This window comes from Lissotriton vulgaris, chromosome 4_1, assembly GCF_964263255.1.
Source record: "Lissotriton vulgaris chromosome 4_1, aLisVul1.2, whole genome shotgun sequence".
Classification (NCBI taxonomy): domain Eukaryota; kingdom Metazoa; phylum Chordata; class Amphibia; order Caudata; family Salamandridae; genus Lissotriton; species Lissotriton vulgaris.
Window position 1 is genome coordinate 1805251890 of NC_141691.1, and position 24590 is coordinate 1805276479.

Consider the following 24590-nt stretch of genomic DNA (forward strand, 5'->3'; position numbering starts at 1 on the left):
TATCACTGAAAAAATAAACTGTTCGTCGACACATGTGATATATATCATACAATGCAAATGCAGATCCAAATACATAGGAAGCACGACCTGTGCCCTAAAAAAACGTATTTTTGAGCACATCAGAGCAGTCAAAAACAAAGACATGTCCTACGCAACTGCCAAACATATGGCTACCTGTCAAAAAAGTGACTGGAGGGCCATGTCATATTACGGTATACACATGATTGAGATGAACAAACGTGGAGGAAACAGAAAATGTAAATTATGACAAACTGAATCAAAGTTCATCATCAGACTGAAAACGAAAATGCCCAGAGGGAAGAACTTTGACGAGGAACTTTACGTACACCTAGAATAACATCAGTGATCAACATAGAACATTGCGATGGCAACCTGGAAAAGGGGAAAAAACATGTACTATTGAAGTGGGTACTATACCCAGTAAAAATCCATGAATATACAATAGAATAGTGGTAACATAGAGTACTATACCACCAATGGAAACAATATATATATTTTTTTTGGACACTGTAATCTTTATAAAATAGGTAAAACTGTGACTAATATTATAACAGTGTACATACGAACAACACAATGCCTTAGTACCCAATGGGAAGAATTAAGTACTGAATGTGCTAATGTCATTATCATGTAAAAAAATCCCTTTTTTATTTTTCATGAACTACCTGTCCCACAATGCACCTTAATAGCAGGTGGGATAAATAGTAGACATAGTAGTATGCTTACTTACTGTGAACAAAGCCTGTCTCTAGGCTGAAACGCTTTGGTCTGAGTTTGGAGCAATAAATCACCTTGAAATTGAACTGGAACTGTGTCGTGACGCATCCTTCGTGTCAAAATAAATAAATAAATAAAAAAAAACCTTGGTTTTGTTTGCAGAGGCTGTCGGCAAGTTTTTGACAGAATAAAAAACCTCACACTGAAAGCTTCCAGTGGCCTCCCTCATTGTGCTTTCCTGGTTACGTTGGATATATATATATATATATATATATTACCTACTGGCGGTCGCCAGAAGGTAGTTATAGTTAGGACCTAGTTTTCATAGGAAATCCACAACATTCTATTTGGAATAACTTTGGCGCATGTGGATGAATCTTTACGAATTTCTCCAAGAAAATGGCCTGCTTGGCTCCGCTCCTTCTCTGAAAGTTTGGGGGTGATTCGTCAAGTGGGGGCCAAGAAAAAAGGGGGGTCCCAAAACGGGTTTTCCCCATGCAATTTTCCATAGGGACCTTTAGCCAGGGCTACAGCCCGAACGGCTGTACGGAATTACACCAAATTTGGCAGAGAGGTAGAGTTTGGTTCGCAGATTGCGTTTTTTGTTAAATGGTGTAAATCTGTTCAGTAGTTTCTGAGAAAATTACAAGTAAATTCATAGCGATATCTAGAGACAGAGTTCTACACGCAGACGGAGATCCGTTCAATTACAAGCGTGAGCTGCATGCTGATTGGCTGTCAACTGTCTGTCAACACTCAAAACCAGGAAGTGTTGGCGGCCATCTTGTGCTTCGGTACCACCGAGTCACAAGAAAACAGTAAAACAAAGTTGAAAAATAGGGAAAGGGGGCAGGGTAGAAAAATGTTGACCCTATAGGCCTGGTGAGGGGGTCCCACATAGATCTTTATTTAAAAACCGCGTGGTACGCGTATTGTACGCGGTGGAAAAAGAAAAAAAAAACTAGAAGTCCGTTTTATTCTTAATTAGCTCCCGGGGGGCGGAAATCGCCGTGGGGACCACCACCTTTCGGGGCTTTTTAATGTTGGGAGAGGGTGGCGCGGCCTCCCTCCAGGAGCTCTTAATGGCCCTGGTGTCCGACACCTCCCAGGGCCGGCTCCTGCATTGTCCCGGGGTGTATACCCCCGGGTCACTGCTGTTTGCTATGGTAGGGCGGGAGGGTGCGGGCTTGCACTTTAGTACAGCAAACCGCTTTTCTATTTGAAAGAGAGAGCAAGTTAATATGCTGTCTTTTTTAAGTAGGAAAGCAGATTGCTTTTTGTGAGAGAGAGGAGCATATAAACTTGTCTCTCTGACAAAGCAATGCCAGCTTTCGAATGACACGTGGATGTGGCTGGGACCGTGGGAGTATTGGGGTTCCCACGTGGTCCCAAATGTTATTTTTTGAGTCCCGGGGGATGGGGTCCCTTTGTAGCTCCTTAAACATTCATGTGGTGACGCGCTCTAGTTTACCAGAGCGTGCGGCCACTGCATTCTGGGATCATAGGGCGGGCACAGGAGTTGCCGCGAGTCCAGCAATGGGAAGTAGCGTTGCCGGCGCTCGGGACATTAAATCCTGACATTCTTATCTATGTGTCCGTGTGGTTATTAGGAGTAGATTGTTATAATTCTGTTTTTTTGTGTTTTTTGTTTTCTATTTTTTTTGTGTTTTGTGAACACGTTTTTTTTAAAAGGAAAAAAATGGAACTGGAACTCAAAAAATGTCCAACAGGAACAAAATAATGACAAAAAAAAACAGTAATGTCGAGGACAGCGATGCTTCTGCTTTCTGCGTTTTATCAGGTCAATAGAGTGTTCCCCATAACACAAAAGTTTATTGCAATAAATTCATAGAATTTTAACTTTAGCAAAATCCGGATCAATTTGTGGGTGTGGACTGCTTGCTGAAAATGCTGGTGCAGCAGTTGATGTGCTTGGTGTAGCCGCAGGTGGGTTGTCCTGCAACCTCCGTGTTGCAGCACAAGGAAAGTTTTTCCGGTGCAAGTTCTTGACGTGTCGCTCCATTTTTGCTGTGCCAAAGGAGTATTTTTTAGATGGATCACCCCTTGAAAGATATATAAATGCTTTTAACTGTAATTTTCTCTGTAACTACTGAACAGATTGACACCATTTAAGCAAAAGGCACAAGTCTGCACTGAGGACTACCACTTTGCCACATTTGGCGTAATTCCATTCATCAGTTCGGGCTGTAGCTGGGGAAAACACGTTTTGGGACCACCCTTTTTTCTGCTTGACGGATCACCATGAAACTTTCCAAGAAAATGGCCTGCTTGGTTCCGCTCCTTCCCTGAACGTTTGGGGGTGATTCATCAAGTGGGGGCCGAGAAAATAGGGGGGGCCCCAAAATGTTTTCCCCATGCAATTTTCCATAGGGACCTTTAGCCAGGGCTCCAGCCCAAACGGCTGAACAGAATTACACCAAATTTGGCAGAGAGGTAGAGTTCTGTTCGCAGATTGTGCTTTTTGTTAAATGGTGTAAATCCGTTCAGTAGTTTCTGAGAAAATTCAGAACGCGTACGGAAGTCTGTTCAATTACGAACGCGAGCTGCATGCTGATTGGCTGTGAACTGTCAACACTCGAAACAAGGAAGTGTTGGTGGCCATCTTGTGCCTCACTAGAACCGAGTCACAAGAAAACAGTAAAACAAAGTTGAGAAATAAGGGAAGGGGGTAGTCTAGAGACATTCTGACCCTCTAGGCTTGCTCAGGGGTTCGTATATCGATGTTTAGGCTCTACTTTTTTTTTTTAAAGAAAAATCGCGGCATACGCATATGGAAATACATAGAATTACGAGCAGGAGCTAGATGCTGATTGGCTGTCAATACTCCAAACCAGGAAATGTTGGCAGCCATCTTGTTTGTCGGGAGAGCAGAGTCACAAGAAAACAGTAAAAGAAAGTTAAGAAATAAGGAAAGGGGGCATGGTAGAAACATTCTGACCCTATAGTCTTGGTCAGGGGTGGTACATGGATCTTTAGGCTCAATCTTTATTTTTTTTTTAAATAAAAAATGGCGGGGTACTCGTGCAGTACTTCTACGTGGTGGAAAAGGTGAAAAAAAAGTAGAAGTTTGTTTATTCATTAGGTCCCGGGGGGGCAACTTACGGGGGCAATTTTTCTGCATAATGGGGGCCTGTAAGGTGCCCCGAGCACTGGGGAACAGCACTCCTCTAGTTTTATTTTGAAGTATGCGGAGGGGTTACGGTCCTACTCCCCGCAGTCTCGGTGAGCGGCACCCCTGTTGTGGGAAGTAATAGATGACACCAGAATAGATGAAAGATGTATTTATTATGAATGTAACAAGGGCCCACAGGGAGCCAGAAGATAAGGGTGCATTCTCAACAACCCCTCGGGTCTTTTTTATAAAAACAATATGTTTATATGAAAATACGTAGAATTACGAGCAGGAGCTGGATGCTGATTGGCTGTCAATACTCCAAACCAGGAAATGTTGGCAGCCATCTTGTTTGTCGGGAGAGCAGAGTCACAAGAAAACAGTAAAAGAAAGTTGAGAAATAAGGAAACGGGGCAGGGTAGAAACATTCTGACCCTATAGTCTTGGTCAGGGGTGGTACATAGATCTTTAGGCTTAATATAAAAAAAATTTAAATAAAAAATGGCGGGGTACTCGTGCAGTACTTGTACACAGTGGAAAAGGTGAAAAAAAGTAGAAGTTTATTTTATTCATTAGGTCCCGGGTTGGCAAATTACGGGGGCAATTTTTCTGCATAATGGGGGCTTGTAAGGTGCCTTGAGCACTGGGGAACGACACTCCTCTGGTTTTATTTTGAAGTATGCGGGGGGGTTACGATCCTTCTCCCCGCAGTCTCGGTGAGCGGCACCCCTGTTGTGGAAAGTAATCGATGACACCAGAATAGATGAAAGATGTATTTATTATGAATGTAACAAGGGCCCACAGGGAGCCAGAAGATAAGGGTGCATTCTCAACAACCCCTCGGGTCTTTTTTATAAAAACAATATGTTTATATGGAAATACGTAGAATTACGAGCAGGAGCTGGATGCTTATTGGCTGTCAATACTCCAAACCAGGAAATGTTGGCAGCCATCTTGTTTGTCAGGAGAGCAGAGTTACAAGAAAACAGTAAAAGAAAGTTGAGAAATAAGGAAACGGGGCAGGGTAGAAACATTCTGACCCTATGGTCTTGGTCAGGGGTGGTACATAGATCTTTAGGCTTAATTTTAATTTTTTTTAAAATAAAAAATGGCGGGGTACTTGTGCAGTACTTGTACGCAGTGGAAAAGGTGAAAAAAATTAGAAGTTTGTTTTATTCATTAGGTCCCGGGTTGGCAAATTATGGGGGCAATTTTTCTGCATAATGGGGGCTTGTAAGGTGCCTTGAGCACTGGGGAACGGCACTCCTCTGGTTTTATTTTGAAGTATGCGGGTGGGGGGGTTACGATCCTACTCCCCGCAGTCTCAGTGAGCGGCACCCCTGTTGTGGAAAGTAATCGATGACACCAGAATAGATGAAAGATGTATTTATTATGAATGTAACAAGGGCCCACAGGGAGCCAGAAGATAAGGGTGCATTCTCAACAACCCCTAGGGTCTTTTAAAAAAAAAAAAAATTTTGGAGCTCTCTCTCTCTCTCTCTCTTTCCCCGTACACGTCGCGGGGAACGCTACATTTATGGGGCAGTGACATGTAAAATGACCTTCCAGCTCCGGGTACCTGCATTGTCTGGAGTTTTTTATTACTGTTGGGAGGGTGGGCTTGATAATACGTCCTTGTAAATTGCCATAGGAGCCCATGTTCTGGTGTTAACACGGGCTTCTATGGGAAATGAAAAGGCCGTATTATCAAGCTCATTATCGTCATTTTATCAGCAGTTTCCTGTCAATAAAATGGTGATAATTTTAACACTGGTCCTTGATAATATGCACCTAAGTTTACTGGTAAAAAAAAGAGCAATGGGCCATATTATCAACAAAAGGTGATACATTATCGTTGCTTTTATCGGCAGGAAACTGCCTATAAAGCGACGATAATGGGCTTGATAATATGCACTTGTGAATAACCATAGCAGCCTAGGTTAGGATCAGAACCTGTGCTGCTATGGGAAAATACAAGGGCCTATGGTTTTTTATTAATGTTGGGAGGGTGGGCTTGATAATACGCCCTTGTAAATTCCCATAGAAGGCTATGTTCTGGTGTTAACATGGGCTTCTATTGGAAATAAGAAGGCCGTATTATCAAGCTCATTATCGTCATTGTATCGGTAGTTTCCTGCCAATAAAATGGTGATAATTTTAACACCGGTGGTTGATGATATGCAGCTAAGTTTACAGGTCAAAAAAGGAGCAATATGCCATATTATGAAGAACATGCGATACATTATCGCTGTTTTTATCGGCAGGAAACTGTTGATAAAGCGGCGATAATGGGCTTGATAATATATCCTTGTGAATTGCCATAGAAGCTCATGATGACACTAGAACTTGGGCTGCTATGGGAATTTACAAGGGCCTATTATCAAGCCCATTATTGGCGCTTTAGCAGCAGTTTTCTGCCGATAAAAGCGGCGATAATGTATCGCCCTTAACTGATGATATGGCACTGACGGGTATATTATCAAGGACCGGTGTTAAAATTATCGTTGTTTTTTGGGCAGGAAAATGCAGATAAAACAGCGAAAATGGTCTTGATAATACACCCTTGTTAATTCCCATAGAAGCCCATGTTCTGGTGTTAACATGGGCTTCTATGGGAATTAACAAAGGCGTATTATCAAGCCCAGACGCGGTCCCTGGAGGGAGTTGCGGTGGGACAGGCGGGGCAGGGTGGGGGGTGATAAAGAACAGAATCTGGATGATTGTAGGCAAGTAAACAATTAAATTAATAAAACAAATTTCTGGCTATATTATCAACAACATAAGGCGATACATTATTGCCGCTTTTATCGGCAGGAGACTGCTGATAAAGCGGCGATAATGGTCTTTATAATATGCCGTTGTGAATTGCCATAGCAGTCCATGTTAATAGTGGAACCTGGGCTGCTATGGGAATTTACAAGGGCCTATTATGAAGCCCATTATCGCCGCTTTATCGGCAGTTACTGGCGATAAAAGTGGCAGTAATGTATCGCCTTTTGTTGATAATATGCCCCTTCATTTCTAGGATAGTATGTAAAACTTTCCTTTTTTTTTGTGTAGCAGTTGTACTCTCTACGCATGCGCAGCCTCGTTTGGAAGCTGACGTTTTTTTCTTTTTCTTCAAGTTCAACAAACAAAGCTTTCTTTATTTCAGGTATTAAATTTGGCGCTTTGTTCTCCCGGGTCGTGTGTGTCATCCACTGTTGTACTTTTGTAATATATTAATAATGGTATTTTATCTACATTTATTTGGAACGTAGTGTCGAGGCACCAAAAGTTGATGAGGTACTCCGTCCACAGCCATTTTAGTAGTTTTTCACCATTGATTTTATTATATCTGTTACTTTCATTTTATCGTCCTCCTATTTTCTTTGTGATCGACAAGATTTTGAGGCAGAGACACCACAGTGTTTGTCCTTAAACTCTGATATTATCAGACTTGGTCACACGTATACCTAAAAAATAATTTGAAGGACATAAGTCACAGCCATTACAATGCGTGGTCGTCAACACAAAGACATTATTAAGATTATCGCCGCTTTTATCGGGAGGAAAACTGCTGATAAAGTGGCAATAAAGGGCTTGATAATAGGCCCTTGTGAATTCCCATAACAGCCCAAGTTAACACCAGAACCTGGGCTGCTATGGGAATTTGTATCTGCAGAAACTTTTGGCTCATCAAAATCAATCAAGAACAATCCAGATAAAGTTCTGACTCGAGACAAAGCAACATATGCCATACCTTCTTTAAACACGGTACTTCCAAAATTTACTAAAGCACAATCTACACTTAAACCTTGAGATTTATGAATGGTCACCGCATATGCCAAACAAACAGGAAACTGTTTTCTGCAGTCATACAAATCTTTTACAAGCAAAAAACGAGCTGCACAATGACTAACTTGTTGTACTTCAGCAATTTCATCAAATTTGATTTTCAAAAATTCAATGCCAGCTCTGTTTACATAATTAACAAAATCAACAATTTTACCCATTGCTCCATTTACTAAACCTTTTTGCACATTCAAATTACGTCGCAGAATTACCCTACCATTTACACATGCATACAAATTGTTTTCTAAACCAGCAGTCTTACCTATTGATTTCTCTACAACTTTCCTCTTCAAGTTTTCACTCAAAATAATTTCATAATTTCTTCATTTTCCAACTTTACCATTTCTTGATTGAATATAGAACATTCATGCAGTGTTGGCATTAAGCAGATTACAGATTTGTTTTCTGCAATTCTCATGTATATTTTCTCTGGGACAATATTTGCATTTGGAAAAAAAGTGGAAAGTAATCGTGTCTGTAAAGCTTATTTGCCATGTTCGGTCAATTTTCCAATTCTTATATCTTGAAGAATAGTTCCATAATCAACATCATTTGCTTGTCGCATATTTGTAGTAAGTGCCTTATTCTGAAAATATGACCAAATGTTTGCATTGCCAATACTCCCCAAAGACTTTCTAGTATCTTCATGCACCAGCGTTTTAAACACTGGCTGTCCTTTTACAGGAGTAAGTTGTAGAAAATCTCCAAAAACTATGACGTGTTTTTCTCCGAATAATACGTCATACTCTGTTTTAAGAATTTGCTGCATTCTTAAATGCACAAAGCTAAGCATTAGGTTTGAGACCATGCTTACCTCATTAATATGAGAAGCTTCATTTTCTTCAACACTCTTGAAACTTCATAAGAATCTACTCCAGATAGCTTGTGGTATTGTAATTTGCTGTCATGCTCTACTGGTAGCATTAATAAACGATGTAAAGTAATTCCTTTAATATTGTGTGCCGCCAACCCAGTTGGAGCAGTGACAACACAAGACAAATGCGAGTCAGTTCTTTTCTGTAGAAAACTTGTGATTGCTTTAATTAAAAAACTCTACCTGTTCCAGCTTGTCCACTCACTTACATACGGATAGGTTCAAATGATGAGCAAGAGCACTCTTTCTTCTCATGAAGAAATCCATGGTCAATCTGTTCTCTCACTTGCTCATATATTTCTTTCTGCTCAAGATTTAGTTGTTCTTCCAAGTTTCCTAAGTTTGTTACATGTTCTTGACCTTGATACATTACTGTTTCCACCTCTTCCATAGCAGTTGCTGCTTCATTTAGAAAAATTGGTTCTCCCAGTGGGTCCTGACTCAATGGAGCAGAAGTTTGACTGTCTTGAGAACTGTCTCTAGCAATCTCAGCTGCAATTGTAGCTTCTTGCTCAATTTCGTCATTCAACATTTTGACATAGTTAGAGAAAACAGGATATTCTATAGTATCTTTAGTTGCATTGAAGGAATCTGCATAGCTCTCAAAATCTCCAAGTAATTCCAATTCTGAACGCCATGGCTTGAAAAGTTGCAAAAGAGCTAAATAGTAAAATTCCCTTTTGTCAGGTGTTTCGCAACTCAGTTTACGGTGATTAATCAAATGTCCTTTTCTTTGTTTCACCAGACATCCTTTAGAACCAACAATGGCATAAATACCATTATTAATGTTTACTGTAATATTCCTTTTAAAAATATAGTTTTGCAGCACTTCATAGAGACAAATGTTCTCAAGATGATGACTTCTATTTGGATAATATGTATCCAACATATTTGTTTTCACAATATCAGTACCTTCTTGCTCTTTTTCAGCGAAATATTCAATTTCTTGTACAGATTTAAGAACTCGGTTTCGTGTTACAGCAAGACCTAGACTCACCCAAATGATTCTTCTAGATTTGGAGTATAGATTTGCAGATGATAAGCGACCCGAGCATTCATATGCTCCAATCTCTCGATGAGATAACATCTTCAAACTGTAACTGTATAATTTCTTACTTAGACTCTTCTCATGGGAAATCTCTTCCCAAATTTCCTTCAATTCTGTCTTTTCTGACTTTGTTATGTACGATGTCACATATCGAGCAACAGCAATGGAATTGTCTGCAACATATTGAATATCCATATTAGCATTCCACATGGACAAAATGACTAGGTTGTAGTCATTTATGTATTTTGACTCTTTATTTCTTCTTAAGTTGTAGGTATTTGTTGGAGACTTTCTTGTGATATTATGTCGCAAAGATGACATAAAACTGTTCACTCTTCCTTTCGATATTACAGGCCGAGGAAATGCAAAACGGCATTTGCTGTAGAGTTTGTCATTAGATTTGTAATTTCGACCACAGTATTTGCCACAACGATGGCTTTGGAATTGTAAGACTTGTTGTCTTAAGTCCTTATCTTGTGTAGTTTTGGGTACTTCACATGTAGCATATTATTCAATAAAAGACAACACAGCATCATCTGAGTTGTTCCAAATTTGGGAGCATCTTTGATCCTTAATAGCATATGTATGTGAGGAGCACCTCTCGCTTGATACTCCTTTCTCCAAATGAAATCCAGAACCTCTCCAAGAAGAGGATTTTTTTTATTGGTGATAAAAGACATCATAGCTTTGAATCTATGATTGAAATACCTGCATACATATGCACAATATCAGTACTTTCTGGCTCTTTTTCAGCTAAATATTCAATTTCTGGTACAGATTTAAGAACTCCGTTTCGTGTTGCAGCAAGACCTAGACTCACCCAAATGATTCTTCTAGATTTATAGTACAGTCTTGCAGATGATAAGCGATCCGAGCGATCATACGCTCCAATTTCTCGATGAGATAACATCTTCAAACTGTAACTGTATCATTTCTTACTTAGACTCTTCTCATGGGAAACCTCTTCCAACATTTCCTTCAATTCCATCATTTCTGACTTTGTTATGTACTATGTCACATATCGAGCAACAGCAATGGAATTGTCTGCATCATATTGAATATCCATATTAGCATTCCACATAGACAACATGACTGAGTTATAGTCATTTAAGTATTTTGACTCTTCATTTCTTCTTAAGTTGTTGGTATTTTTTTGAGACTTTCTTGTGATATTATGTTGCAAAGATGACATAAAACTGTTCACTCTTTCGATATTACAGGTCGAGGAAGTGCAAAACGGCATTTGATGTAGAATTTGTCCTTAGATTTGTACTTTCGACGATGGCTTTGGAATCGTAAGACTTGTTGTCTTAAGTTGTTATCTTGTGTACTTTTGGGTATCATCTGAGTCTGTTCCAAATTTGGGAGAATCTTTGATCCATAATAGCATATGTATGTGAGGAGCACCTCTTGCTTGATACTCCTTTCTCCAAAAGAAATCCAGAACCTCTCCAAGAGGAGGATTTTGTTATTGGTGATAAAAGACATCATAGCTTGGAATCTATGATTGAAATACATTAACAGGATCCAAAGAGCAATATTCTCCAGGTGTCTTGTATTGGATATTTGATATATTTGGATTTGCCTCTCGAAGAAATTGAAGTAAATCATCCCAAGCATATTCAGCACAGCTTAAAGTAAGACACCATGTTGGAGTTCCTAAGTTTCTTAGCATACATGTAAGTTCTCCATGATGATGGTACCAGTACTTATTAGTACCACGCTGACATGCCATCAGATTATTCAGCTGAGTTTCAAAAACATTATATTTCTGCTATACTTTATCCATAAATTCCTTTGCCGAAACATTTTGCAGATGTACACCTGTTTTCAATATGTGGTTTACTGCATAAGAAAGTCCAGACAAATCACTCTCAAACAAAAGATGAAACAAATATGGAATACATTGTCGAAATCTTGCATCTTCTGCATACAATCTTGATGTCCGGTATTCAGATGCAGGAATCTGCACAGGTCGGTTATCATATCGTCCTCATTTTCCTGTAGGAAACAACTGAGGGAAACAACGAGCTTCCAAGCTTTTTTCCCATACACTAATGGGACTTCCTTTTGCTTCTTTCATTTAAAATAACACTATAGCATTCCCCATCATTTCTTTGGAATGCAATGGATGAACATTTTTTCAATATTTCCAGATGGCAAGTCAGTATCTTCTTGTACAGTTATTTCTTCTTCTCCCACATACACATTTTTGTAATCTTGATTATTTTTTACCAGATACACTTTTCACTTTTCACTTTCCTAACATCCACTAATTCTTGCCAGATTTTCTTACTCGAAGTAGGAACACCATTAACAAGAATAACTAAAGGTTCATCCTCTACATTTTCTACACCAATAGCTTCAATATTTTTCTTTAAATCTAGAGGCAAATATACAACTCTTCCCTTAAATCTTCTTTGTAAATCAGAAGGAGGCAATTTTCCAGTCTTAGGCTTCATGCGAACAATAGCCTGAAATGGATGCACACATTGAATAAGAATAGAATCATAGGTGTTTAAATTAAGCCTGGGCGTAGTTTGCGTAGCAGCACTACACGTAGCTTCGCGTAGTATACTTTAAACTTTGCGTAGTACTTGTCTGTACTGTGCTAAAATTGCAAAATAATTGCAAAAAGCTTGCTGTACATGAACAGATATGATAAAATAAGGTTTTCTATCTTTATATGCTAAAGTGCATATAGTACTTTCACAATGGTGAAGCTGATAAATTGGCAAGCAGTGGGAGATGTGATGATTTTGGGATCCTCCCTAACCTAGGGAGAGTACCAAACAGATGCCTTGAAAACAAAAAAGCACATCTTATTGAACGATTTAGTTGTGGTCCCATCCTCTTAGGACAAACCCAAACACAGTTATTGGCAAAAAAAACATTCCCAACCAAAGGCCCTGCTAAGCATTATGGGATGAAATTAGCAGTGGGCAGTGAATATTATATAGTATACAATATCGAAAGAATTCTACAAAGAGCTGCAGTTCCACTGGTCGTCCCTAGATGTCCCTCATGAGTCAAATGCAAATGATGAAAGGGTTTCAATGGTTTTGCATTTGACTCGTGAGGGACATCTAGGGACGACCAGTGGAACTGCAGCTTGATGTAAGAATAATTTCAATGCTTTGCATTTAACTTGTGAGGGACATCTAGGGACGGCCAGTGGAACTGCAGCTCTTCGTAGAATTATTTTGATATTGGATACTATAATATTCACTGCCACTGCTAATCTTGTCCCATAATGCTTTGCAGGGCCTTTGGTTGGGATTGTTTTTTGCCAATAACTGTGCTTGGGGTGGTCCTAAAATGATGGGATCACCACTGAAGTTCAACAAAATGTGCTTTTTGTTTATGCTCTTTGTGTTTAAGGCATCTGCTTGGTGCTCCCCCTAGGTTAGGGGGACCCCAAAATCATCAGCTCTCTCATTACCTAATATTTTCATTGTAAAAGTTCATTTTTGTGAATTGATTATATGCTGTTAAGCATGTAAAATTGCTTTTTCAAAGCATCTGAGAATATTGTTCATTTAGATGCTACGCTACGTGATTAAGCACAGTTTTGGTACTGACTACGTGCAATTTGCAAAGTGCGAATTAGTACAAACTTTGCATACTCGGTCAGCGTAGCGAAGTTTTAAGCCCAGGGTTAGTTTAAATCCATCAGTTCAGAAGGAATATTTACCAACTCAAGATTATTATGCAGAGCTCTAGCAGGCATTTTGTTCTCTTCTAATTTGTTATAACAATATTTACAAATACGCTGATCAGAACCCACACCAAAACAATTATCTACCAGCAAATAAGTTGCAAAATCCTTCCACTCATTATTATTTTCCTTTTCACTTTTTAAATACCGATCAACAGTCCTGGTCTGATTTTTATAATGAATTCATCGACAACAGATACAAGAATAATTTGGCCTTTCACCTAAAATCACCTTAAACTGTATATTTCTTGCTCAACATTTTCTACACTGCACTGTCCTACATTCTCTTCCACATTTTCTTTTATTAATCTCTCACTTTCTGCACTGTCTTCCTGAGGACCAAAGTAACTAATCTCAATTTCATCACAAACATTTGTTACATCTGATACAGATCCACGCAAAAGAGTACTGTTCAACTTTTTTAACATTAGTGCTGGACTTTTCGCGTAATACAATGTTCTGACTAATTTCCTCATCTGAGTATGATGAACTGCTAACATCCTGAAATGGTGGAAAACACTTCGACATACTTTTTGGGAAACACAAGGCAGAGAATGACCTTGCAAACCCATATTTTCTCTCACTCTGCAAGGGTCTAGTCCTTGTAACATCTTAATCTTTTGTTTAACACTTTTCTTGGTATAATTATGTAAGAAATTGCCTAAAAAATCAATAGATTCTTGCCGCACACTGCAAATACTACTACAATTCCAAGTGTACACGGGAGCATTGGGACGTCTCCCTAAAACTTCATCAGCTAACACCTCTTCTGTATTTCTAGGAACAGTTTTCTCTTTCTCAATAGGACAACCATTTCTAACCTCATAAGCATGACCACTGGTGTCAACTGCATGCAACAAATCATTACTCTGAAGAGAACTTTCTTCATTAAAAAAAGGTTCAGAACTTGAACTATGTTTCCATTCAACCAAAAAAAACTCACAAAAATCACTTCTGTTAATTAATCTTCTCCACTTTTGGACTTCATTATATGGATTTGCTTATCTAGTGATCTAACTCTATTGATTACTAAAATAAACAGTTTTCTTTTTAATTCCTAAGCTTTCTCAACTACATTTTTTATAGCTTTCTTCTTTTTATAAAATACTGTTTTTCTCTTATATACCTTAATTTATTTCATTAAATTTGATACCAATCTATTATAAAGCATTTTTTTCCAAATTTACATGAATTGCTTTTCTCCCCTTGTACTATACACAGTTTTGTCTGCACTTGATTTTCCATTATTCTTTTCTTTATTAGTAGTTTTTTTTTCGTTGCTGATACATTAAAGACATTTTTCTGTTTCTGAACACTACTCTTAATCTCTAGTATTTTCCTCAGAAAAGTGCTCCTGCTCTTACCAGGACTATCTTTCTGTTTGTTAAGACATCTCTCTTCATGTAAATCTTCTTGGTGAGTTCTCTTCAAATACACACTTTTCTTTCGTTGCTTTCTCTTTTGGTCCTTCGTTGGCATGATGCAGTACTTTCAGTATCGATAAACACAACCTATAATAAAAATATATATATAAAATTACAAAAAAAATATCAAATATTCTATTATATTACTCACAAGAACAGAGGGAGGAGTATGAGGACAAACCTCGGAGTATAAAAATAAGAGGACTTACAACAAAAGAACAAGGAGTATGAAGCAAGGAAAATTTAATAAAAAATAAGAGTATAAATAGACAGTCCAATATAACGGAATATAGAAACAGCCGTGGCCCATGGAGGGAGTTGCGATGGGGCAGGCAGGTGGGGCGGGGGAGGGGCAGGGTGAGGAGTGATAAACAACGGAATCTCGGGGCATATTACCAACAAGTAGCGATATTTATCGCTAAATAGGGTTAGCGACAATTTTTTTATCGCTGCTTATCGCTGGATATGTTGGCGGAGAAAACATTCTATTAGCAACTCTTTTCTCCATTGTGCTAAAATATCCAGCGAGAGCAGCGAAATGCGTGTAAATCGTTGAGAATACAGCGATATTCACGCATTAGAGACGAAATGGTCTTAGCCATGTTATCCACCTGCCATTGGATTACATGGCTCAGAACTGGTCTGGGCAGGTGTTAGTATTTGGAGATATTCGCGGTTAGCTCGAATATTTCCAACGGTACGCCTGCCTTGCTAATAGGCGATAGCGACGTTAGCGACTGCTTTCAGTCGCTAACTGGTTGGGTAAGCCCACTTTGCACGTCATTTGCGATAAACATCGCTGACATTCAAAGCGGGCCCCAAACTGCTCGCTATCGTCTAAAAGCTGTTGCTAACATCAGTTAGCGACAGGTTGCTAATAGGGCGATTGAATTATTGCCACTTAGCGGCCAAAAACAGACGCTAAATCGGTGATAATTGGCTATCGCCCCCCTTGGTAATATGCCCCCTGGATCATTGCAGGTAAGTAAACAAATAAATGAATAAAATGAATTTCGGGATATATTATCAACAAAAGGTGATAGATTATTGTCGTTTTTATCGGCGGGAAAATGCTGATAAAGCGACAATAATGAGCTTGATAATATGCTCTTGAGTATTCCCATACCAGCCCAGGTTAACACTAGAACTTGGGCTTCTATAGCAATTTACAAGAAGCTAATATTAAGCCCATTTTCGCCATTTTATCGGCAGTTTCCTGTCCATAAAATGTCGATAATTTTAACACTGGTCCTTAATTAATATGCCCGTCAGTGCCATATTATCAGTCAAGGGCGATACATTATCTCTGCTTTTACCGGCAGGAAACTGCTACTAAAGCGACGATAATGGTCTTGATAATATATCCTTGTGAATTTCCATAGAAGCCCAGGTTAACACAATAACCTGGGTTACTATGGGAATTCACAGGGATATATTATCGAGAGCATTATTACTGCTTTACCAGCAGTTTCCTGTCGATAAAAGCGGCAATAATGTATCCTCCTTTATTGATAATATGGCCCATAATCCCTTAATGTACAGAGGCACAAAATGATATTAAAGAAAAAACATAACAGCATGCATTATAGCAAAACACATTTACTACTATAAAGCGTTTAACAACGGATGAATAGAGGAGCATATTATCAATACTGGCGATAACATTATCAACACTTTATCGGCAGTTTCCTGCTGATAAAGTGGCGATAATTGTATCACCGAGTCTTGATAATATACCCCATAATTCGTTAATGTACAAAGATACACCGCACAGCCGCACTCCCATACAACCTTTCAACTTACCTTTCAAATTGAATTCTAGATTAACAAGAATACCACTCACACAGTGGATATTCTTCTACAAAATCTCTGGAGTTCAGTGTTTGCAGAACAACCGTCAAATTGAACATTTTCCCTCTCATTTTACGCATACATACATATAAATAACCAATTAAAATCCTGTTCACAATATTTCAAAAGAAAACACACATTTCTATTGGTTTAACATTCCAAAGCTTTCGAACGAATAAAACTTTCAACCCTTCCCCCGTTCCAGAATCTGCCAGTTACCATAGAAGCACTTCAGGGAACACCTAACTCAGCACACAGGTGAAAAGTTCATCATACATTGTTGCAAATTTAAACAGCAAGTGTGCTTGAACGGAGAATATACCAGCTTATCTTATGTAATGTTCTTTTTTATCACTTTTTCGTAACCAATAAAAATAAGGCTTTTAAAAAACAGAAATATGGAACCTAGTTTTTTGTAAAATGTTGTCAAACAACCAATAATTTCTTTCCTTTTTATGAAAACTGCATGTTGTCCACCATTTTAGAAAAATCTTACTTTTGAAACTAGCATTTCATTTACAGACGCCATCAGAGTGCATCCAGACCTCTCTTCAAAATGCTTACAGTGTGGATTGTGGGACACAGCTATATTTTCTGGAGTCAAAGGTACGCACAACAGAAAATAATTCACAAGGACTTAGGTTTACATAACGTAGACTTTAAATGGATTGGACAGAGAGGATTAAAGTTGTACCAATGGATGCCATTGGTGATATCCTTTATGCATCTCCAACACCCTGACCTCATAATTGTGCACTGTGGTGGCAATGACCTAGGCACTTTGACTGGGGTAGCTCTGGAAATGCTCATGAAGGACACCTTTGCCCAATTGATGACACTGTTCCCGAAAACTGTCTTTGTATATTCTAACATATGCCAAAGGCATAGATGGAATCGGTCCAACCACTATTGTCTACAGTTTGAAAAAGCTAGGAAACATGTGAATAAATCTGTTTCTGCCTTTCTGCGAGACTACCGAATGGGGTTCATTTACAACAATATTCTGTGTTTCAATATGCATGGCATCTATAGGAGAGATGGTGTACATTTTACAGATGAGGGGAACAGAGTGTTCCTCACAAACTTAAGATTCTGCATCGGTACTTACTTGTAGGTACTAAAATCTCACAAAAAACACAACAGCTCTTTTTAGAGCCACACAACACATAAACAAATACACTTCATAAATATCTAAAATTATTTTTTGTTTTCTTGCTTACGTACGCTTACGTGACGACTTTCAACATTACAGCTGTACGTCGTCCAAAGTAGTTGGTATGTGTACAATAAATCTACCACCCGCAGAGCAACACTATAGGTTCAGAATGTTTCTATCGTGCCCCCTTTCCTTATTTGTCAACTTTGTTTTACTGTTTCCTTGTGACTCGCCTGCCGTGACAAATAGGATGGCCTGTAACACTTCCTAGTTTAAAGTATTGACAGCCAATCAGCATGCAGCTCTTGCTCGTAATTTTTCATATTTCTGTACGCGTACGTTGCGATTTTTCCCCCCAAAAAAATTAGAGCCTAAACATGCATGTACGACCCCCTAACCACGCGTGGTCGTCACCACAAAACCATTAGAATGCATTTCGGGTTATATTATCAACAAAACGAGAAGGATTATTACCGTTTTATCAGCACTTTCCTGCTGATAAAAGCGAGGATAATGTATCGCCTTTTGTTGATATCGCATTTTGTTGATAATATGGCCTGAAATTAGTTTTATTAATGTAATTGTTTAGTTACCTTCAATTATGCAGATTCCGTTGTCTATCGCCCCTCACTCTGCCCCTCCCACACCCGTCCTGCCTGCCCCATCACAAGTCCCTGCACGGGCCACGGCTGAAAGATGCAGTTGCGATCTAGTCATTTACCACAGAGTTGTAGGGAATCCTTGGTGAGGCGCGCGCTCACTAACGAGTGCGCACTTCACCAAAGACATGTCAAAGTTCAGACCCATTTTCAGTTGCTCTTTAGACATTCGTGAAGAGAAAGTAGAAATATTTCTGTGAGAGTTAAAGAACGTTCTTTGACAAGTTAGTGAGTAAGTAAACTTACCTGACATAGACAATATTGAATATACTCAGCCGATGTATTTTCTCTAACTTAAAAGAAGAAACGATAAAATTCTTGTTAAGCAAGGTCTTAAGGGAAAAGAACACATTGAGTTAGGAATCGTAGAAAGACGAGAGGCTAGTTCGAAATTGGAAGGGGTAGGTAATCAGTAGGGATAGACTAAGTTATAGATGAGGAATAGAGATGGATTAAGTACATGAAGTATTTAAAAAGTAGTGTGATAATGATGTCTAAATATACACAGATACACAGTGTTGTTCAGGACAATGAATAGTATCTTTTCCATTATAGTAAAACACATTTACTGTTTTGGAAAGGGTAATGTGAATAGACATATTCTACATTTTTTAGTAGTGTATTTTACTATAACAGCCTGAGTCTTTTCCTATAGTCATAAGGAGTGACTTCTTTCAACATGTAAGAAAAGCTAAGAACAGGATATCCTTAAAAGGAATTATAGTAGTATAATTTTGCAAAGGACTACAACTCTACTAATGGAATGTTATTAGATAATGGTATTTATATAGTATTTTTTGTAGGCCAAAATAGGTGAAAACTGTAGTTTTGTATGATATATTACAAAAAGTTATAAAATTAACTGTTTATATTTTTATACAAGGAGCAAGAACATAAAGGAAAAATTATGGAAAGAGAACAGCCTCATACTCAGGAGATTTTGGATATTACCTTGAGTGTAATTGAAGAACTAATCGTATATGTCACAGGCAATGAGAGTGAAGAAGGGGAAATTAGTGCTGCATACATGAATTGTAATTTTGAAGACAAAAGCTTTGATGCAGATTTTGTTGAAGTTTTAAATTATGTTGACATTTTAGAACACATTAAATCAGTACCTGCTGACGAGGAAATTGATCTGAATGACATATCTGATGAAGTTGTATTGGAATGTCTGTTAAATTGTGAGATGTTACAAGAATACATTTATTGTTGAAAAATAATAAAGGTTTGAGCACTATCTACTAATGTATTTATTGTACTAAAAGTGAAGCAGCTATAGATTCAGTTATATATTCTTTAAATGTTTGTATTGATTTAAAATATGCAAAGAGGGTTTGAGAGTATCGATTTCTTTAAAATCCGTATGGAGTATACATGCTGTCTTGAATGCAGGTGCAAACTTGTGTTTTATGCCTTCAATTCCCCAGTCTGTATCCTTAGACTTCCACCAAACACCCTGCCACTGCTATTTTAGTATTGTAGTGAGTCACTCAGCAATATGTTCTTTTTAATTGTACGGTGGTAAAACTGAAGCTGTAATAAATTTAGTGAGGAACTTTCTTTGCAGAAGTGTAATGATCCAGTCAGTATCTAGATAGTCATGGATTAAAAGAGGACATAGTGCATAGGCTGTTTCAAACCTCTATGGACTGTGGATGCACTGTTCTATGCACCAGCAAACTTATGTTTTATACGTTCAATTCCTCAATGTGTATCCTAATACTTCCAGCAAACATTCTCACACTACTGTTTCAATATTGTAGTGAGCCATTCAGCAGTATGTGTTTGTCTGTGTACTGTGGTACAACTGAGGCTGTTATAAAATCAATCACGTTCTTTCCTTGCAGTCTTGTAATCATCCACTCACTATCTAAGTACTCATGCATTAATATAGGCCTTAGGGCATAGACTGTTTTAAAATCCTTATAGACGATGTATGCAGTCTTCTATGTACTTGCAAATTTGTGTTTTATATGTTCAATTTACTAGTTTGTATCGTTACACTTTCAGCAAACACTCTGTCACTGTTGTTTTAGTTTTGTAGTGACTCATTCATTGGTATGTAGTAATCCTATCACTACATTAAAACACTAATGGGCACATATACAATAACTGGCATATCCCCAGGAATATGTCAGTTATTGTGCTCCATGACGCCATCACCTTGGATGCGCTGTATTTACAATGCGGTGTACCATGGGATAAAAATTGCTGTAAAGGTGGTGCATTGTTTGAGTTAAGTTGGAAGTGCAACGTATATCCAGCAATGGTCTGGGGGCCCTATGCTCAGACTGCTGTGTCAATCCTTACACCTGCTTCAAGGTAGTGCAGGGTTTTGACACAGCATGAGCCCAAAAGTGACAAAGTGAAATCTTGTAGATTGTAGTCAGCCACTTTTAGGAGGTGTTTCTTCACAGGAACGCTCCCCCATGTAGGAATGTGCACTTCTGGTACAGGGATTTACAATGTGACGTACGTCCCAGATACATCACATTCTAAATAGCACATATTGTGGTGCATCTTTTGCACCACTGCTTCATCAGAAAAGTGATGCAACGGTGGTGTATAAGAGTTACAAGGGTGTTGTAAATCTGCCTCTAACAAACACTTACAAATTCACCGAGGCAGTTTCACTAGCACTGCATTCTTTTTTAATTTACTTTTGTTATTATTTCAGATTGAAAATATTAAATGTAACTTTAAAAATAAAATAAATATAAGTGTTTATATTAAAAATTTAGGAAATTACTATAAAAAGAAAGAAATTAATAATTAGTATATTTCAAAATTATCATTTACAAAACCTTTGAAATTCACTGAAAAAACAATAGGTTTCACACATGTTATAGTTAGGAATTAGCATTTTAAAAACCTTAGAAATTCACTGAAAAAACCATAGGTTTCACCCATGTTATAGTTTTTTAATTTCACTCATACAAAACCATTGAAATTCCCCCGTTATAGTTAGTTCAGCTAACTATAACTCGCGCGCCCGCAATGCACTGCTGATGATGTCACATATTACATCACTCATCACATGGTCAGTGAAATCCACAATATTCTATTTGGAATAACTTTGGCACTGGTGGACGAATCTTCGTGAATTTCTCCAAGACAATCACCTGCTCAGTTCCGCTCTTTCCCTGGAAGTTTGGGGGTGATTCGTCAATTGGGGATGAGAAAAAAGGGGGTCCCAAAACGTGTTTTCCCTATGCAATTTTCCATAGGGACTGTTAGCCAGGGCTACAACGCGAACCGCTGAACGGAATTACACCAAATTTGTTAGAGAGGCAGAGTTCGGTTAGCAGATTGTGCTTTTTGTTAAATGCTGTAAATCCTTTTAGTAGTTTCCGAGAAAATTAAAAGTAAAATCCTAGCAATATCTAGATGCGTACGGAGATCCATTCAATTACGAGCGTGAGCTGCATGCTGATTGGCTGTCAACTGTCTGTCAACACTCAAAACCAGGAAGTGTTGGCGGCCATCTTCTGTCTCGGTGTAATGAGGCCACGCCCCTTTTTACACCTCTCTGCAATGCAGCCCCCTGGCGCATTCTGGAGGTTCCTGATGGGCTAGTTGCCCCCCAGGGACCCCCAGTATTCAAGGGGAATTAGTTCCCCCTCTGCAAATGCGCCAGGGGGTGCGTTTGCAGAGTGTTGCAATCCTCACCTCAAGCCCAGACGTGTAAAGAGGCCATGCCCCTTTTTACACCTCTCTGCAACGCATCCCCCTGGAGCATACTGGAGGTTCCTGGTGGGCTAGTGGGCCCCCAGGGACCCCCAATATGCAAGAGGAATTCATTCACCCTCTGTAAACACGCCAGGGGGCTGCGTTGCAGAGAGGTGTAAAAACGGGCGTTGACTCATTACACCTCTCTGCAATGCAGCTCTCTGGAGCATACTGGAGGTTCCTGATGGGCTAGTTGGCCCCCAGGGACCCCCAATATGCAATGGGAATTAGTTCCCCCTCTGTAAACGCACCAGGGGGCTGCGTTGCAGAGAGGTGTAAAAAGGGGCAGGGCCTCATTACACCTCTGTGCAACGCAGCCCCCTAGCGCATACTGGAGGTTCCTGGTGGTCTAGTTGGCCCCGAGGGACCCCCAGTATTCAAGGGAACTTAGTTCCCCCTCTGCAAACACGCCAGAGGGCGCGTTTGCAGAGTAATGCAATCCGTCACCTCAAGCCCTGCCCCCCTCCCTGCACCACTCTGCAAACGCGCCCCCGATTTACTCACCTGTTATCACAAGAGACGTCAGGGCTGCATCTTTGAGCCCAGTACAGACCCTGAAAAGTAAATCTAAGCGTAATTACCAGTAACTTGTATTTCCGTCCATAGGAATCTATTGTGTGGTTTTCACCAGAAAAGTTTCTGTCTATTTTTGAAACGTACAAATATTCCTCTAAAATCAGCCGAACTACGAATTCCGATTTATTCACGTGTTATCAGGAGAGACCTCAGTGCTGCATCTTTCAGCCCATTACTGATCCTGAAAAGTAATTCTAATCGTAGTTACAGTAACTTGAATTTCCTTCCATAGGCTAACATTGACTGATTTCACTTGGAAATTTTTCAAAGTGTACATTTTTGGAACTTTAAAAAATTCCCCAGAAATCAGCCAAACTACGAATTCCGATGTACTTACCGGTTATCAGGAGAGACATCAGTGCTGCATCTTTCAGCCCACCACTGATCATGAAAAGTAATTCTAATCGTAGTTAGAGTAACTTGAATTTCCTTCCATAGGCTAACATTGACTGGTTTCACTTGGAAATACTTCTGTGTGGAGTTTTGGAACTTAATAAAATTCCTCAAAAATCAGTCGAACTACGAATTCCAATGTACTTACCTGTTATCAGGAGATACCTCAGTGCTGCGTCTTTCAGCTCACTACTATTTCTGAAAAGTAAATTTAACTGTACTTAGCAGTAACTTGCATTTCCTTCCATAGGATATTATTGCCTGCTATATACAATATATATATATATATATATATATATATATATATATATATATATATATAAATAAAAAAAATATTAAATAAAAAAAATGCAATATTTTTTTTTAAAAAATTCAATTTATATTAAAAATATGTAATGTAATTTAAAAAATAAAATATCTAAAAATAAATACTTTAAAATAATGTAGTAAATTAGTATAAAAAATATAACAATTAATACATTTAAATAATATCATTTGAAATTCACTGAAAAAACCATTGGTTTCAACCACGTTATAGTTTGGAATTAGCATTTAAAAAACCTTTGAAATTCACTGAAAAAACCATAGGTTTCAGCCACGTTACAGTTAAGAATTAGCATTTAAAAAGCCTTAGAATTTTACTGAAAAAACCATAGGTTTCACACGTTATAGTTAGCTGGGCATTTCACTCATACAAAACCATTGAAATTCCCCCATTATAGTTAGTTCAGCTAACTATAACTTGCGCGCCCGCAATGCACTGCTGATGACGTCACATATTACATCACTCATGACATGGTCAGTGACATCAATCATGACATCACTGATGACAGAGGAGAGATGCTTTTGGTAATGAATCTGCTACATCAAACCTGCCAAGGTGGCTGAACATCCACAAGTATATAGCATACAGTACAGATGAGAAGTCTTTCAATCCAGCAAAACTAAAAACTATGAACAAGAGGCATATTCAAATTAACACCAGAACATTTTCAAATCTCCAAAATCTATTGGGATAACTATTTTAAGGAATTTGTAATGCTATGTTACCATTTACTTTGTGATTGGAACTAAATTTCTCAATCTAATAGCATAGGGGGTGATTACGATGACAGACAGATTGAAGTCTGCCACCATCCTGGGAAACGGGACCGTCCGACTATATGAGGGGAGTCCAGCACATGTAATTGCAACGCGACCACCACTCTGGCGGTCGCATTGTGGATGTTGACCATTGTGGAAGGTGTTGCTGGCTGCAGCACCCACCGCAATGATAAAAATGCATGTTGTGCATTTCTATGCACTACATAGCAGGCACCACGCAGTACCTGCCATGTGGTGTAGGGAACTGTAGGGGGCACCATAACTGTCCCCTAAGTGCACAAGTAACATGCCCCTGCAAAAGGGGGCTCACAACAGGCTCCCAAAGTACATCCCTGCCAGCCTTTGAATGG

The 24590-nt window shown here is 38.8% G+C and overlaps 1 protein-coding gene across 1 annotated transcript in view; it reads left to right on the top strand.

The window, feature by feature from the left end:
• LOC147724582 (fibrocystin-L-like) overlaps positions 1-24590 on the top strand; it is a 2246326-nt gene that overhangs the window by 1484580 nt on the left and 737156 nt on the right. The window lies entirely within an intron of this gene.